Source organism: Lates calcarifer, linkage group LG1 (genome assembly GCF_001640805.2).
Source record: "Lates calcarifer isolate ASB-BC8 linkage group LG1, TLL_Latcal_v3, whole genome shotgun sequence".
Classification (NCBI taxonomy): Eukaryota; Metazoa; Chordata; class Actinopteri; family Centropomidae; genus Lates; species Lates calcarifer.
In genome coordinates this window covers 12,276,105-12,291,128 of record NC_066833.1, presented here as the reverse complement: position 1 = coordinate 12,291,128, position 15,024 = coordinate 12,276,105, and positions in this window count along the sequence as shown.

Genomic DNA, 15,024 nt, shown 5'->3' with positions numbered 1-15,024 from the left:
CATTGTTGAAGCTCAGTGTCATTTGATGTTGCTGTACTGACATTATTTTTAAATTCATCATTCCATTAAATTGGAAGCCTTGGACGGAGAGAAAAATACCTCTCTCTTTGTGGTCCATATTGTGTGTGGATTTTATAGCATAACTGTGTGTCAGAGTGAACTAGCTGCCTGCTTGTAACTGCATTCACTGTGTATTTGGCAGAGCAGTACTGTGGTTGAACAGATCCAGCAGAAAATGAGAGAGGACTGCAGCTGCTGTTGATGATTTGCTGACATGATGTGTTTTGCTATGCAGTTGTTGTAGACAACTTGTTATATTTACACCACATTTGTTGGCACAGTTACAACTCACTTACAGCTCATCAGTTTGTCATTTTAAAATCATGATTATGAGTAGACTCAGACATGAAAAAATAGATGGATTACATAATCCCACCCACTTGACGCAAGACTATAAAACACTGTGTGACAGTGTTCTGTTTGTATCAGTTCACTCTTGACCCACAGGTCAACCAGCCCACAGAGGAAACCCACTACTCCAGACAGCTACTCCACACCTACTGTAGAGATCACCATTGACTGTTTTTTTTTTAAAGCTAACTTTGACCACAGTCAATCAGTTACAAATGACCTTCGCCATTTCCTGTCCATTTGTCAATGGATAGTAGTCTGATCTGAGAGAGATACACAATACGCAGGTATTGCAAAATCAGCAGCTTCTATACAAAACAGAAATAGAGATGTGTAGTTCGAGAACTTTGAGAGTTTGTGCCCCCCCTGGCACCTGTATAACAGGTGCTCTCCTTTCCTTCAAACACACACTTAGCTACTTACAATAGTAACTGACTTTAGCCCTAGAGATTTGCCTCAGCACTGTCTATATTAAAAACATATACACACCATTGTAAAACAACTCCTCATTTGCTTTAAGTGTATATGCAATAAAAAAAACTGGGGATTTTAACATAAGAATGTTTCTCACATAAAATAATAGGAAAAGCATCTTCACATAACATTCTGTGCAATATCAGTAACAAATACCATCAAGTTTGAACATGTGTGTTACCTCCCAGCCTTTCTGCTACTGAACAACACAACTGATGATGGAGCTTGTGGAGATAATTACACACTGGTGTTCAGATGGGTTGTTTTCAGAGAAGCCTAGAAATCTGAGTGAGGTGATAAGGTCACCAGAGAAGCACTTCAAAACATGCATTAACATGTCTACTATAAAGCAGTCTGTGTATTGCGAACCCTTAGGGTTCAGAAGGCCCTAGATTTCAAGTCGCACTATGCAAGCATGCTGTTTCTAATGCAAATTAGTTTGGAAATGACTTCTTTTGATTTTATTTGATGGAATAAAAGGGAAAAAAGCATCAGCATGTGTTCAATAACACTTCAGTTGAAATATTGGTTATATCCCTCTGTTTTTGGAGGTATATCCAAATCAACCATCAATACTATTCCAGCTATTTCAAATGTCAATGCAAATGTTGCACTGTTTATACAATTAACTGCAAAACCTCTTGACAATAGTTAATATGCAGCAGAGGCAATATAAGAACTTCTCATACATCAGAAATGAGTGCAGAAATTTGCTCTTAATTAAAGCACAAACCAGCAGATATGACAACTCACTTGGAAATAAATCCCTTAAAATACACTCAGAAAATACTTTTAAATAGAAGTTGCAACACAGCTCAGGAGGAGAATTGTACTCTGGTATTGTTCTAATTTTCCCACCAAAATGGTTTATTATATTTTATTATATTTTCAAGTACTTGTTAAAAGCACTGCTTGTCTATCTGGTTAGTCTGCTGAATTGCTGCATTCCTATGGGAATCTGAGAGATGTAGGCACTGTGGTTTTCTTTTTATTTCCATATACAAAAATGCAGTAAGTTTAATTACTGCAGCACCATGTGAATCTCTGCAGTCAACTGACCACCTCTTAAAAGAGGCAGTTAAATAAATCCCTGCAGCTTCTCAACTAAAATGATGAAAACATACACAGAAAAGAATGGTTTTGTTGTGTTAGTCTGCAACTTAAGATTTCAACCTAAAAACCAAAACAATTAGTATGAAAGCCACCGTCTCCCAGGTGAGTAAGTGCCATCACTCATGATGTGATGCAGAAAACCATTTCCAGTCCATTATTTTTCTTGCTTACTGCCTCTACTACTAAAGACTATAGTCTCTACCTTCACTCACCTGAGAAGGCCTGAGCACCAAACCAAGGACATAAATCTACTGCTGAGCTATGGCAGACGAGGTGAGCGATGTGATACTAATAACACGGAGGACTAGGAGAAGAGGTAATGGTGGAAAGTTTTTTCCAGCAGTTGGGCTTCATCTGTCTTATCTCCTGTTTTTGGAGGACACCAGTCTCACACAAAATTGCTCTGTTCTGAAAACGTCTACCGTTAACGATGGAACGGATGGCACAACTTGTAACACATTCGTAATGAAATCACTGCAGTCCTTAGCTCTGTGCTGAAACCATATTCAAAATCTGATGTTAATCTTTCTAGCAACTTTTACATATTTATCCACTCACGTCAGACTCACAATTGATTGGCTTCTCAGGGATCATGCATTTGAATTAAGTGACTTAAAACGCTCATTGGGCCTTCTTTATAAAACATTTGCATACTCAGATTTAATTTTGACTTAACCTTATGGCCTTTAGGAAATAGGTTTTTTGGTCATAAAAGATCAATGGATGATTGAGATTATTATTAAACTGAAATGTTTTTAATCACAGTTTTGAAGCAACTTGTGAACCATGGAATAGAGTAAATAATGCATAACAGAAATTTGGCATTTACAAATAATGTAATATTCTGATAGCAAAACTAATTTCAACATTTTAAAGACAGTTTGTCAAATAGCTTCACAAAATATTACCTATTGATTAAATTATACAAATTAGTAATTTGCTTAATATTAGATTGTGACTACTTCAAACCAAATAGCAGAAATAATATGGACTTCTGAAATGCACTTGCTGAAGCCTGAATGTGTGGTGTTAGTAGGATGTTCTCCTGCATGGTCAGCTCACTGTCCTGTGACACTTGAGACTACACAACCAAAAGTCTAGTCTCTCCAATTACAGATCCAACACGCTCATCCATTTCAGTTGTTTGGGAACTGCCTGTCCCCTCCCCTGGACCCTCTATCCCTGACAGCTGACAGATGTTTTATGGTTTCTTGTTTCAAATTAAACTACTTCTTTTAAACCTCCACACATGCAGTTCTGAGCTGATATCACACTGGTGACTGGCATCCAAACTCCTTTCTTTTTTGCAGAGCTGCTGCTTTTGATGCATTATTATTATGTTTATATGTTTTCATTTATTTGGTCTCATTGGTTCTGATCTTTAGTTTTCACTTTGCACAGGGAACAAAGGAATGCAGCCCTCATATAGGATTGTTTTGCACTTAAATACCCTGCAAGGAATACACATTTCATTTAAGATCAAAAATGATTCACCAACATTTTCAGGTAGGAACAAATCAGCTCATATTTCAGACATGGGTTCTTTTATTTATTTTGCTATTTAACCTTATGGAGAATTTCAAGAGATAAAAGAAGAAATCATCTGTGCATTAGTGCCATAGGCTTCCATTTCCTTTTCTTTGAGAGAGTGTTTTAAGCCCCAAAGCAGAATCTATTGCTTTTTCCTGTGGCTCCAAGGTCATAGTTCGGGCTTGGCTGGATATGATACTGGCCCTGTGTGACCACTGTGTGTACCATTTCTACATGGTAACCCCTCTTGCTGAAGCCTAGGCTATCTGTACTTGAATCCTGCCTACCACCACTACCTCCATGACCGCTTCATCTTCATTAACATGAAGATGATACCCACTGTTTACACACAGACATTATTCCTTCTTCACTCTGCATCATCCTTTCTTCACCCTATGCACTTCTGTCAGCAGGAAAAAAAACAGAGAAGCATTGATTTTCTAAAGCTGCCGTCTGATGTAGAATGATTTAGCAGCCCTTACACCCCTCCCTTGGTATGAACTCTATGGTTGAGCCTGTCCAGAGCAGGGCAGGGCTGAATAACTCAGATTTGCTGATGGATTTGGATGAGACCTTGTCCGCCCTCCTGTCTCCATAGCAGCGGTAATGATGGCAGCCGCGCCAGTTATAGTGCACACCATGCAGACGGCCATCCACGTAGATAAGAGGAACAAATCACACCTAGTGCCTTTCAGTGTAAATTAGTGTCCATCCCCTTGAATTACTGAGCCAACCTGTGCCTTATCTGCAATTATCAACACACTACAACCACAAAGTCTGGTTCAGCTAAAACAAGAGGGTACAGCAGGCCTATCATTAGACCAGGAGTGTAATCTGATACCAAGTTACCAATGCCTCTAGGGCTTTAACACCAGTACTGGCACAGCAGTGTTGCAATTATTAAGTCCTAACATCCCTTGGATTGACATGGTTACATTTTAGACTAACTGCTATTTCTCATTTTTGTGTTCAACAGTGTAGACAGAGCAGCACAGATATTTTATACTATGAATATTGCATACTTTGAGATAGTTGAGTATCTTTTATACCTATCATGCATACAATGTTTTCTCACAATTACATGTTAAATATCAAGCTCAGGAGGTTATAGGACAGAATGTCAGGAGTAAATGAATTTCACCACATAAATACGCTTTATCTCTACATCAAACTGTGGTAATTCTTCTTTTTGGAGGTTCATACAGACAACAGTGTTAGAAGAGGAGAACAACCTGGAAAATATCATAATGGTTCTGAATGCTTAAGCTGTTAGGACTTTATCCCCTTAGCTGCTCAACACACACTTAAGCATCAACCAAAGGTGGGTGGATGGTGATTTTCCAGTTTAAACAGAAGGGAAGAGGGAGGAAGTCTTAGAAATAGGCTGTATTCTAAGGCAGTTTAACATTCTGGGCATGCAGCAGCACAGAGATGAGAGAGAGGGGCTCAAAAGGTTTAGTTTGGGTTGCAGAATGAAACAGCTTCACTGTGTGTATATATAGTAATATAAATGTTGAGGTTGCTCTGTAATAATTAGAGAAAGGACGGTTCAGTGGGTTTAATAATATTTTCCAAATCAATTTAGCATGGCTATAAATGAAGCTGACTGCAAGACAGACAATAAGTCATGCAAACCTCATTAGGGTTTCCTTTTGTGAGTGTGTGTCTGCAGTAGTTATTGCATTTAACTATAATACAGATTATGAGATAATAGCTTATTAAATTCAAAGTTCACTGTGGTCATGGAAATTAATTTCCAGCAGAGAGCTTACCTTTCTGTAACATTTAGGTATGTTAGACTTTCTTAATTGCATGACCAACAGAATTACCCTCCCTGATAAACTAATATAAAAATACAAAACTGCATTATTGTTTTTTTTTTTTTTTTCCTGGGAGGGGAGGGATTATATGGAGGTGGGGGGTGAGCATTGTACTCTCCCGCAAAACCACACTGCCTCAAGCTCAATCAGTGAATGTTTACTGAGGATGACAAATTCATTCATATTCAGGGCATAACCATTTATCGTAACAAATTCTTGTGTTTTTTAGTACTGAAAGCCAAATCAACCTGAAATTACACTTAGGCTGTATTATGGCTTCCATATAGAGAATAGCACTAATCATGTCTTAATTTCAACACATTTTCTGCACATACAGTGCAGTATAAAAATTTCAGGAAATGCAGAAGAGTAGATTCTTCTGCATCACACAATAACATCAGGGGAACGGTCTCATCAGTCCCGAATTTATTCTGAAGCATGACATCAAGCCCCAACATACAGCCAAAGCCATAAAAAAAACTATCCTCAGCAACAAGAGGGGGAAAAAAAAAAAAAAAAGAAAAAAAAAAGAGTCCTACAACAGATGGTATGGCCCCCACAGACCCCTGAACTCAAACATCATGGAATGATGTTGTCTATTTGGAATCTGTGATTGCATGAAGAAACAGAAAACACACAAGATGCTTGGAATAGCACACAAAATACTTTGAAAATACCTAGGAGATGTGCTGCTGTTTGAAAGGCACAAGGTGGTCACACCAATTACTGGAATGATTTTAGTGAACTTTGTATGAAGTTCTCTGATAAATAAAAATATTCACAGCATTATTTTTGAAAGCACCCTCACCTTACTTTTAGCCTAAAACTTTTTCACACTACTTCAAAAGGGATTGGTCTATTTAATAATGCAACCTTCACAACTGCTCTATTTACTGTTGCTCACTATCCCGCTTTTTTTTTTTTTCAAGTGTGAAGAATGTGGCTGAAGACGAAGATTATATTTACCCTTCAAGGTCAAATGATGGGTCTCCATTTGCCTATTTATATCCTTGTTGACATTCTCCAACAACTAGGGCTTATTTATTTGGTAAACACTATAATAAACAATTATTTCACAATGCTTTAGGTAGAATTTTGTGTTTTGTGAAAGCCATCTCAACATAGGACAGAGTAAGCTGGCCTGTTATCATGACTCTTCAAATTACAGTAGTTTTATCCAAACATTTGGAGAGCAAACAGCAAATTACAGTCTTTGCAGACATAGCAAATTTTTAAAGATGTCTGGATGAAGTGGGACCCTTACTGAGTTTTGCTTAGTATGTAAACTGAGTTTTAAGACCAGACCATTGTATATATGTATCTGTAAGAATGTAAAACAGGTCAAAGTCTTAACAGCTGTACCCTCTATAGTTACTAGAGAGAGGTGTGTCCTACAATCAGCAATAATCTATTTGGTTTTGTCTGCAGTGAAAGATATATTTTTTACCACAGGGATCCTCACTGCTCATTGGTCATAGTTCAGACCAGTCATCTGCAGACTTGCCAGTTTGGCTATTAAGGATCTTGACTCTTCATGAGTGAACATACAATAGAGTGAAGGACTGAGGCAAAATCCCTTAAAAGTGCCTGTGTTAAAGATTAAGGTAAATTACTGATCCTAACTTTACTGTGCCAGTTAGAGAAAAAAAAAAAAAAAAAAACTACACACAAGCACAGATGGAGTGACATAAGGGTCAAATGTCCAAGTTTAAGCACAGTTTTGTTGCACAATGGAATTACAGGCAGAGCAAAAATCAATGAACTGAAATCTGACATAGGCATTGCTTCCCCAGAAGTGTCAAAAAGCAGTATCCAGGACACAGGAAACCGCATCCTCAATTGACCTATTAGACAAACTGCGGAGGCTCTATAGAACCAGATTTATTGGTCGAAATTGAAAGTGACTAATCTCCCAAAGTCTGTCATTTAACAAAAGTCAGAACAACTGGCCTATAATTATTCAGACATATTGCTAGTGTTTTATTGGGTACAGGTACAAACGGTTCCTCCAAACACAACAAAACATGAAAAATGTCAGTGCCTTACCAGAAATTCCACTAGAAACAGGGTGCAGCTGGTTTTAGCAGGTATTTTATACTTGGGAAATTCTTTGGGGCCTGAGGATTTCCAAAATCTGTCATATAAAAACTCATCCCTCTTTTTCTCTGTGCTGTCACAGAGTGTTTTAAAATGCACAGTTTCAATTCTCCTAATGATGACTTTGCAACAAGTTGATTGGCCATCTAAATGTATCTGTCAAGTATGTCAAACCCTTGAGCTGAAAATGCAAATTAACCCAAACAGTAGTTGTGCCTTCATAAAAAAGGACTGGTTATCCCTCTAAGCTAGAAAATGAGATCTTACTGAAATGCACATGTGCTTTTCCAAGTTTACAGGGCACCCTTGCTGGGCTTTTGCTGGGATATGTGTAGGAGGTCTGTTTCTCATCTTCATTAATAGCCATCTCACTCAAATCATGTCTTCCATCCTGGAAACACATTTAGAGTTCTTATCCTGTCTGAGATTTTAGTATAGCTAGGGTCTTCTCAGACCATCACTCTTTGTGAATTTCTGAATCAAGGCTAAGGAGCTAAAAGCCTCTTGTGTAGTGCCAGGTCTGACTACATCTCTCTCCATTAGTTGTGTTAGCTTGTCTCTGTCTGATCAAAGCCACACACAAACATAGATACACACACACACTGCCACAGATGCACACCAGAGATACCCATTCACAGAGTTGGGGGTTGCAGATGGGCAGTGTCAGATAGCCTTGCTCTGCAAACAAGCTCAGGAGGACGACATCATGCCAAAACAGCTCATTAAATGCTATTAGCCTGTCATTTCATCTAAGTGAATCCTTTCTCGATTCCTATGCTTAGCAAACAGCTTTGGGGTCACAGCTAAAGATGAAGAAAAAAAGACAGGCAAATGAAGCAGGGCCACTTACCCTAATGGTGCTTGTGGGACTGACATAGAGGATAATGTGTTGTCAACGATCAGAGAACAGGATTTGAATCTAATTATACACAGAGAGAAACACTGGATGTTGGATCATCTGTTTTGTGCTTTTGAGAACATGCATCTCTTGGTAACAAAAAAACTCAAATTACTAAATCAGCACATCCAATGAGCTGTGTAACACAAAACAGTGATTCGTATTAAGCAAATTAACAATATAGTTATGGGCCAATTACCAAGTTGATTTAAAGTGCTGAATGAATGTAACAGTTTGAAGATCATAGTGAAAATCTTCATAATTGTCCTGCTTGAATGGAAAATTAATTTTCACAGCAAAAATTTAATTCTATTGTTCACTTTCTTCTAAAAAATATTAAAGGATTTTCCTTGGGCTGACAATGTTCCAGGGATAAAGATGGAAAGAGAGGCCAAGTGGCTGCCATTTAATATAACTTAAGAGAGACACAGCTAATACAGTCTGTTGTGATGTTACCATTTTATTTATTTATTTTTAACTCCCTGCCAAACAGGACAAAATGGCGCCATTTGCCTCTATTTGAAAAGCTGTTGTCTGGTGCCTCCCTGCAGATGGCTTTATAAATCAATATGACTCCACAAAGTCAGAACACAGCCTAAATGGAGACTAAACAGATGATTAATATGGCTCAAGGTTTGATAAAGGTCAATTTGGTAAAAGTATGCATCGGTTTGAAGCAATTACCACCAGTGATCTCACCCAACCTGCAGAATTAGAGTTGCCATGGATACTTGCTTGAGCAGGAAATGGTGAGGCTTATTCTGCATGACAACATCTTAAATGTATTCATTACATCTCTGTTTACCTATGGGTAAAGTTGGACACATGGATCTCTCCTGACTATTCAACCAAAGAAACCAGAGGAATTGCAAGATATTACACTGACAGTATACTGTTGCGCATTAAGAAATTCACTTCATACAACCAGGTAGAATAAGAATAAAGAAAAAAGGGTGAAGCGAAGCTACAATACATATAAATCTAGTTAAAACTTTCAAATGACAAGTGTCCTAAATGACCTTAAGCAAAGTGTGATATCAATATCATAATGTGTCATTTTTTATATGGACCACTTAAAAAACATTTGAATATTTATGAAATACAAATTACAGTTCTCATAGTATTTGTGTTATGGTTAAGTGGTAACTGTCATTTGTTGTTGTATGTGGTGTTGCTTCATCAGGAGTTCAATGTTCTGTACTGAAGCTCTGTATTTGTTGTGTGTGGGTAACAAAATTTTACCATCAACCAAGCCACAATCTATGATTGAAAAAGTAAAAGCAAAAACAGCCTGATGATTCAAGCTGTCTTTGAGATTGCATTTGTCACTTTTGCATTTTTCTGGCTCCAAATAAGAACAGGAAGTGAGTGGGGTTTTTTTTTCCTAAAGAATTTTAAATCAAGTGCATCAATTCACTGCCCGGTTAGTATGTACCAAAGGGGCCAGACATTTTCCCAGTGCCAGAATTGTTCCATTACAATGGTTGTTTAGCTCTGGGAAAACTCCCAGAATGCATGTTTGATCTATATACTCACCAAATAAAAATAAATATCCACATCCCAGTTATTCTATTTTGACTGGTCTGGAAAATTATACCATTTACAGAACCTTCATAGCCCTTTCCAATGGTTTTGAGAAGCCTGACTGTGCTAGGTGGGTTACTCAAACAGAAACCATAATGCTTAAGACATGCTTCAGTTTTAATTGATGCCCACACTTGCCATTTATTAACTGAAGCCTTGCTTGCCTCTTCATAACTAACCTCAGCCTGATCAGCTTTATTGATTCTTTGTGTTTGTTTGAGCATAAGAAGTTAATTTTAACTCAACATTTACACTATTAAAGATTAAATTAGATCACTGTAATAAAGAATTTACCACCACAGATAGCACCTCACGCCCATTAATACACCCGTTTTTCCTACAGCAGCACTTCCAGTTCCTTCAGTCTTAAATTTTTAGAATGATACTTATTTAGATTTTCTTGCAGTAGCAAACCCATGTCCCTTGTCTAAAGTAATTATATACATAATAAATAATTGCCTACACTTAATTTTTCTTGAGGGTGAAAAGGCCCAGGTGGTGGCTTTGGTCAATCAACCGATCCGTCTTCATCTTAGCTCTGCCATACCTTGACATTGTGTCAAAGGTTAACTAATCAGTGATCTAGTATTCACTGAATTGGTAATCAGCAATCAGTATTCAAAACTGAAGTCATTATATAGTGATTCACCACCAAGTCAGGAACGGTTTCTCCCAGATATCATATAACATGATGACAGCAGATTACAGATGACACACTCATGTTAATGTGATCACTCATGTGATGCTCCAAACTCCAAAAAATAAAGATCTGATGGGTTAAGATTTCTCTTGATAGACCACTGTTGGGAAGACTGTTTGAATTGTTGTGGGAGAATTTCCCCCATGCCAGATATAAAATGTGCTTAAATTTAAAGAGCACACCTGACCCAGGTTAAGTGATGAATATACTAAGAGCTCTTCTAGAAGCACAATTTACAGGAAATCTTGGCTCCTTTGTTTACATGTTATGGAAAAACAACTATTTTTAAGTTTCCAAACTGCCTGTATTCTCCAAGGTTCACAAACTACAAAGCTAAGTCACAAATATGGTAGGTAGCATTGATCTTAGGTAAGTGATGGGGCAATTTGTGTTCATCTGTATGATTCAGCATCCAAGACATCAGATCAAATCCTCATGGGAACTGTAGTTGTTGAATGTAATTACATTATAATTACATTCTATTTGCTCATTATATTTTAGCTTTGTACCTGTAAGAGAGTGAGTTAAAAAGTTTAAATTCATCCATATGTTTATCTAGAATTCAGGAAGAGAAGCCAGTAACTCAGTAGGGTTTTAGTAAGACTTCAGTGTTACTCAATGGCAGGATATTGAATATGACATTTTATCTAAGTGCAATATTTTTAAGATATCACTGTCATCAACATGATTTGCCAACATTGTAATTCAAGAGATTTTAACATGGGTTTGTGACAAACATGATGATAAAACCTGATCTTTTTTTGTGGAAGATATCTCAGTGCAGTGACACTGCGTTCTGAGTGAGCAGGGTTTTAATTAAACCCCCAAACACAAGAGCTATCGATAAAGTCTTCACAACTTAATGCCTTGTGAGTTGCTGCCGTGGATGTGAGGAGATTGGGTGGGTTATTTACACCATAGGGGCAGAGTTAATCAGCTTTGATGCACTTAGATCTCTAATCAAATAGAAAGAGATTGTAAATACCACAGAATAATCCACCCAACCCTTGTGGCAAGGCGAGTAGAATGACTTCCAGAGTTTACACACAGATAAAGAGTTCAATTTGACGTAAAATAGACAAGTTGCACATACAGTTTATATGCTTATAAGGTCATTAAGCTACTCATAGGAATATAGATTTTTTGTCCTCATTGACAAAGGAAGGCAACTGAGGCAAACTGTCACAGTGGAGGCCACTGTGCCCCTGGGAACCTCCAATGCAGCAGATTTTTTTGTAGCCTTCCCCAAATTTGAGCTTTGACACAATCCTGTCCATGAGCTCTACAGACAGTTCCTTCAATCTCATGGCTTGGTTTTTGTTCTGATTTGTCAAAAAGTTCTAAAATTCTGTGTCTTGGTATTTGTTGGCATTATGGGGTATTGACTGCAGATTAACAAGGGAAACTTTAGCAACATAACAAAATGAGGAAAAAGGTCTGAATACTTTCTGAATGCACTATATATCAGCAAACCAAATTATAAAAACAAATATTAATTAATTACATATTCATTACATTATACACCAGAATCTAAGAAGTCCAGAGTAAAATGTGGATAACAAATTACAGTGAAATTCTGGCATAATGTAATTCCAACCAATATCAGTTTTCATTATTTTAACTGAGAAGTGAAAGTTTCTCAGTCTAACCTGAAATCTTTCACATCTACATTTTAAAAATTGCTTCACTTGCCGAAATGTAAACATTGTCCACTCATATCAGCATGTTTAATCACTCCTACATCTCATGGTGTAAAATTCTATGCGAAAACATTTTCACCTTTAGATTGATAGTGATTGACCAAGAAGTGTTCATAATGCCCCAGCAAACCAAATAACCAAAGTGGTATTTCTCTGCTGACTCAGAGAAAAAAATTCCACAACAGCTGACTGATAGCTCTTAGCTCTTTAGTTAATTCAGTGCAAGCCCCCTGCTTACTTTTTTGTGATGATGTCATACCTTTTTCTTGGGTTGAAATTTCCACAGAAATGAAAAAAATCTCATCCCCAGAACAACATGCTTTTTAATTTGCTAACAAATACACAAATCTGCAACTGTTTTTTGGACACAGATAATTTTCCATGCTAAGCTGCCCCTCGCCAAGTCCATGAACCTTTGTAAATCCAGCAGAATACAAATTAATACAATTAACCAAACATTATATTTCCCTTTACACACACAATCCTCACTAAAATGCAAATGCATTAGGAGGAAAGGGGCATTTCAGTGATTGCATGCAAGATTACAGGCAATTTGCACTCCCAGGCTGGTGCTCCTGTTTGATAACTATCATGGACATTTCTCTGCAGAGAATGCATGAAAAATAAGGCACTAAAACCCTTAATAAATCTGGCCTTCTGTCTTGCAAACTAATTTACCAACGATCTGAGTTTGAACACGAGAAATTACACTAGAATGAATAAAAGCACCCATGAAATGCATTTAATAGTATGCTGCAAATACTCCGGTGTGAGACCAAAAGCCAACTATACAATGAACTGCAGAAATACTACAGTAAGACACAGACTTCAAACAGAAAAAGTTTTCCGCTTTGATGTCCAGTTACTGTCTTCATAGATGAAATAGTGCCTAGTGATCTTGTTCAAAATGAGACGATGTGCACATCCTCTATACTGGAAGTATATGTGAAAAATTCCATTGTCAATTTCCTATGAATCCAATCACACTCTGAAACCAGGTAAAAAAAAAAAAAAAAAAAAAAAAAAAAAAAGAGGGGGGTGTCTTTGATTCTTCAATACACTGTGGTTTGTATGCATATTTCTTGGTTTATTCATATCTCCAATACAAATGTGAGAGCCTTAAGGCCAAAACCTCAGCTGAAAGGATTAAGTTCAAAGGCAAGCGAGAAAATTACTCACAGACTCAAAGTCTTCAGCCGTGCAGTGGGCCTTCTTAAAGCGACAAGACTTCACCATGTCCCACAGGCAGTGAGCTGAACGGTCATACAGCCTTTTCCAGTCAAACTGGCCACAGCATGGAAGCTCTGCTTTGGTCCAATTGAAGTATTTGAAAGTTTCCTTATTCACCTCGTACGTAGGACTTGTGAAGTTCGCTGAATGCTCTGCAGGTATATACCAGATCTCCCTCAGATGTTCTATGTCAAAGGCAGTGAGTGCAGACTTTCTAAGAGGATTTAAATTGCAGAATGTAAAGGCAGGGACGGTCTTCTCTGACAACACCTTTCCTTCGAGTTTGGTGATGTGATGGAACTGAAAGTAGTACACAATCCTGCTAATGTTGGTAGACGAAGAAGCTGGGACACCCAATGAAAGCAATGCTGGACTTGAGAGGATCCCTTGTTGATGACATGCACCAGACCATGTAGAGAGGTCCTTCTGGCAAACTGCTGCAGACTCCATTCCTCTCGATTAGTGTGGGAATCACTGGGTCAGTTTCACCCCATGCCCATGTGTTGTTGTGCAGCTCATAATCATCTAACAAAACTAAAGTGGAATCTATGGGCTTTTATAGGAAACATGGGCAATGCAAGAAATAAAGGGGTGCATTTCCATTCAATTACACTATCTCTATCCATAACAAAACCTTTTTCATCAACTATCCACTTCACACAAACAGGAAGCCAAGTTCAAATCTATGTAGCCCATTATAAAAAATAAAAGCAAAGTTCATGCAAAATGGAAGTTAATCAGAGCTCCCAATAAAAGCTTTCTTTTGTCTAAGTCAGAGTGTGGAACCTCTAATGCAACTTATTCCCACTGGTCTTGATAGAGTGGCATGATAAAGGTTCACTGATCGACAATTAAATTTAATTTCTCTGCCACGGCAGCAATAAATTTAAGAGGATTCAAAATGTGGTTTTAGTTTGAAAGCACTGCAGATAAACAATTTGCGTTGTAACTGTTTTCTCTGAAAACAATGACAGTATAATTTTGGCTAAAATTACTAAAAATGTATCTACATAAAAACTAACAATGTGTGTGTGTATGTGTGAATGTATGTGTGTGTGTGTGTGTGTGTGTGTGTGTGTGGTGGGGGGTGTTATGCCATTTATCACAAAAGAGCAGGTGTCATTCCATCAGGAATCACAATGACAATGAAAGGTCACCCCCACTGGCTCTGCAACACAATACAATACTAAAAGTTGTTCTAAAATGTTTACTAGATTTGCTGTATATGTAACTAAATCAGCACAATCTCACAATACATCTACCAACAAGTAGCCAAGATTATTGTAGCCAATCAGGAGACCTGTGAGAGAAACACTCACTGTCAGTTGGCAACCCAGATCCACAATCCTCTGGCAATACATTAATTGGGGAAATGGCAGACCCATATAGCAGCAGACACCACTCGCTCTCATACATTTCCTCATGCGCAAAGTAGCTCGGGGACCCTGAGATATGAATATCAGTTTA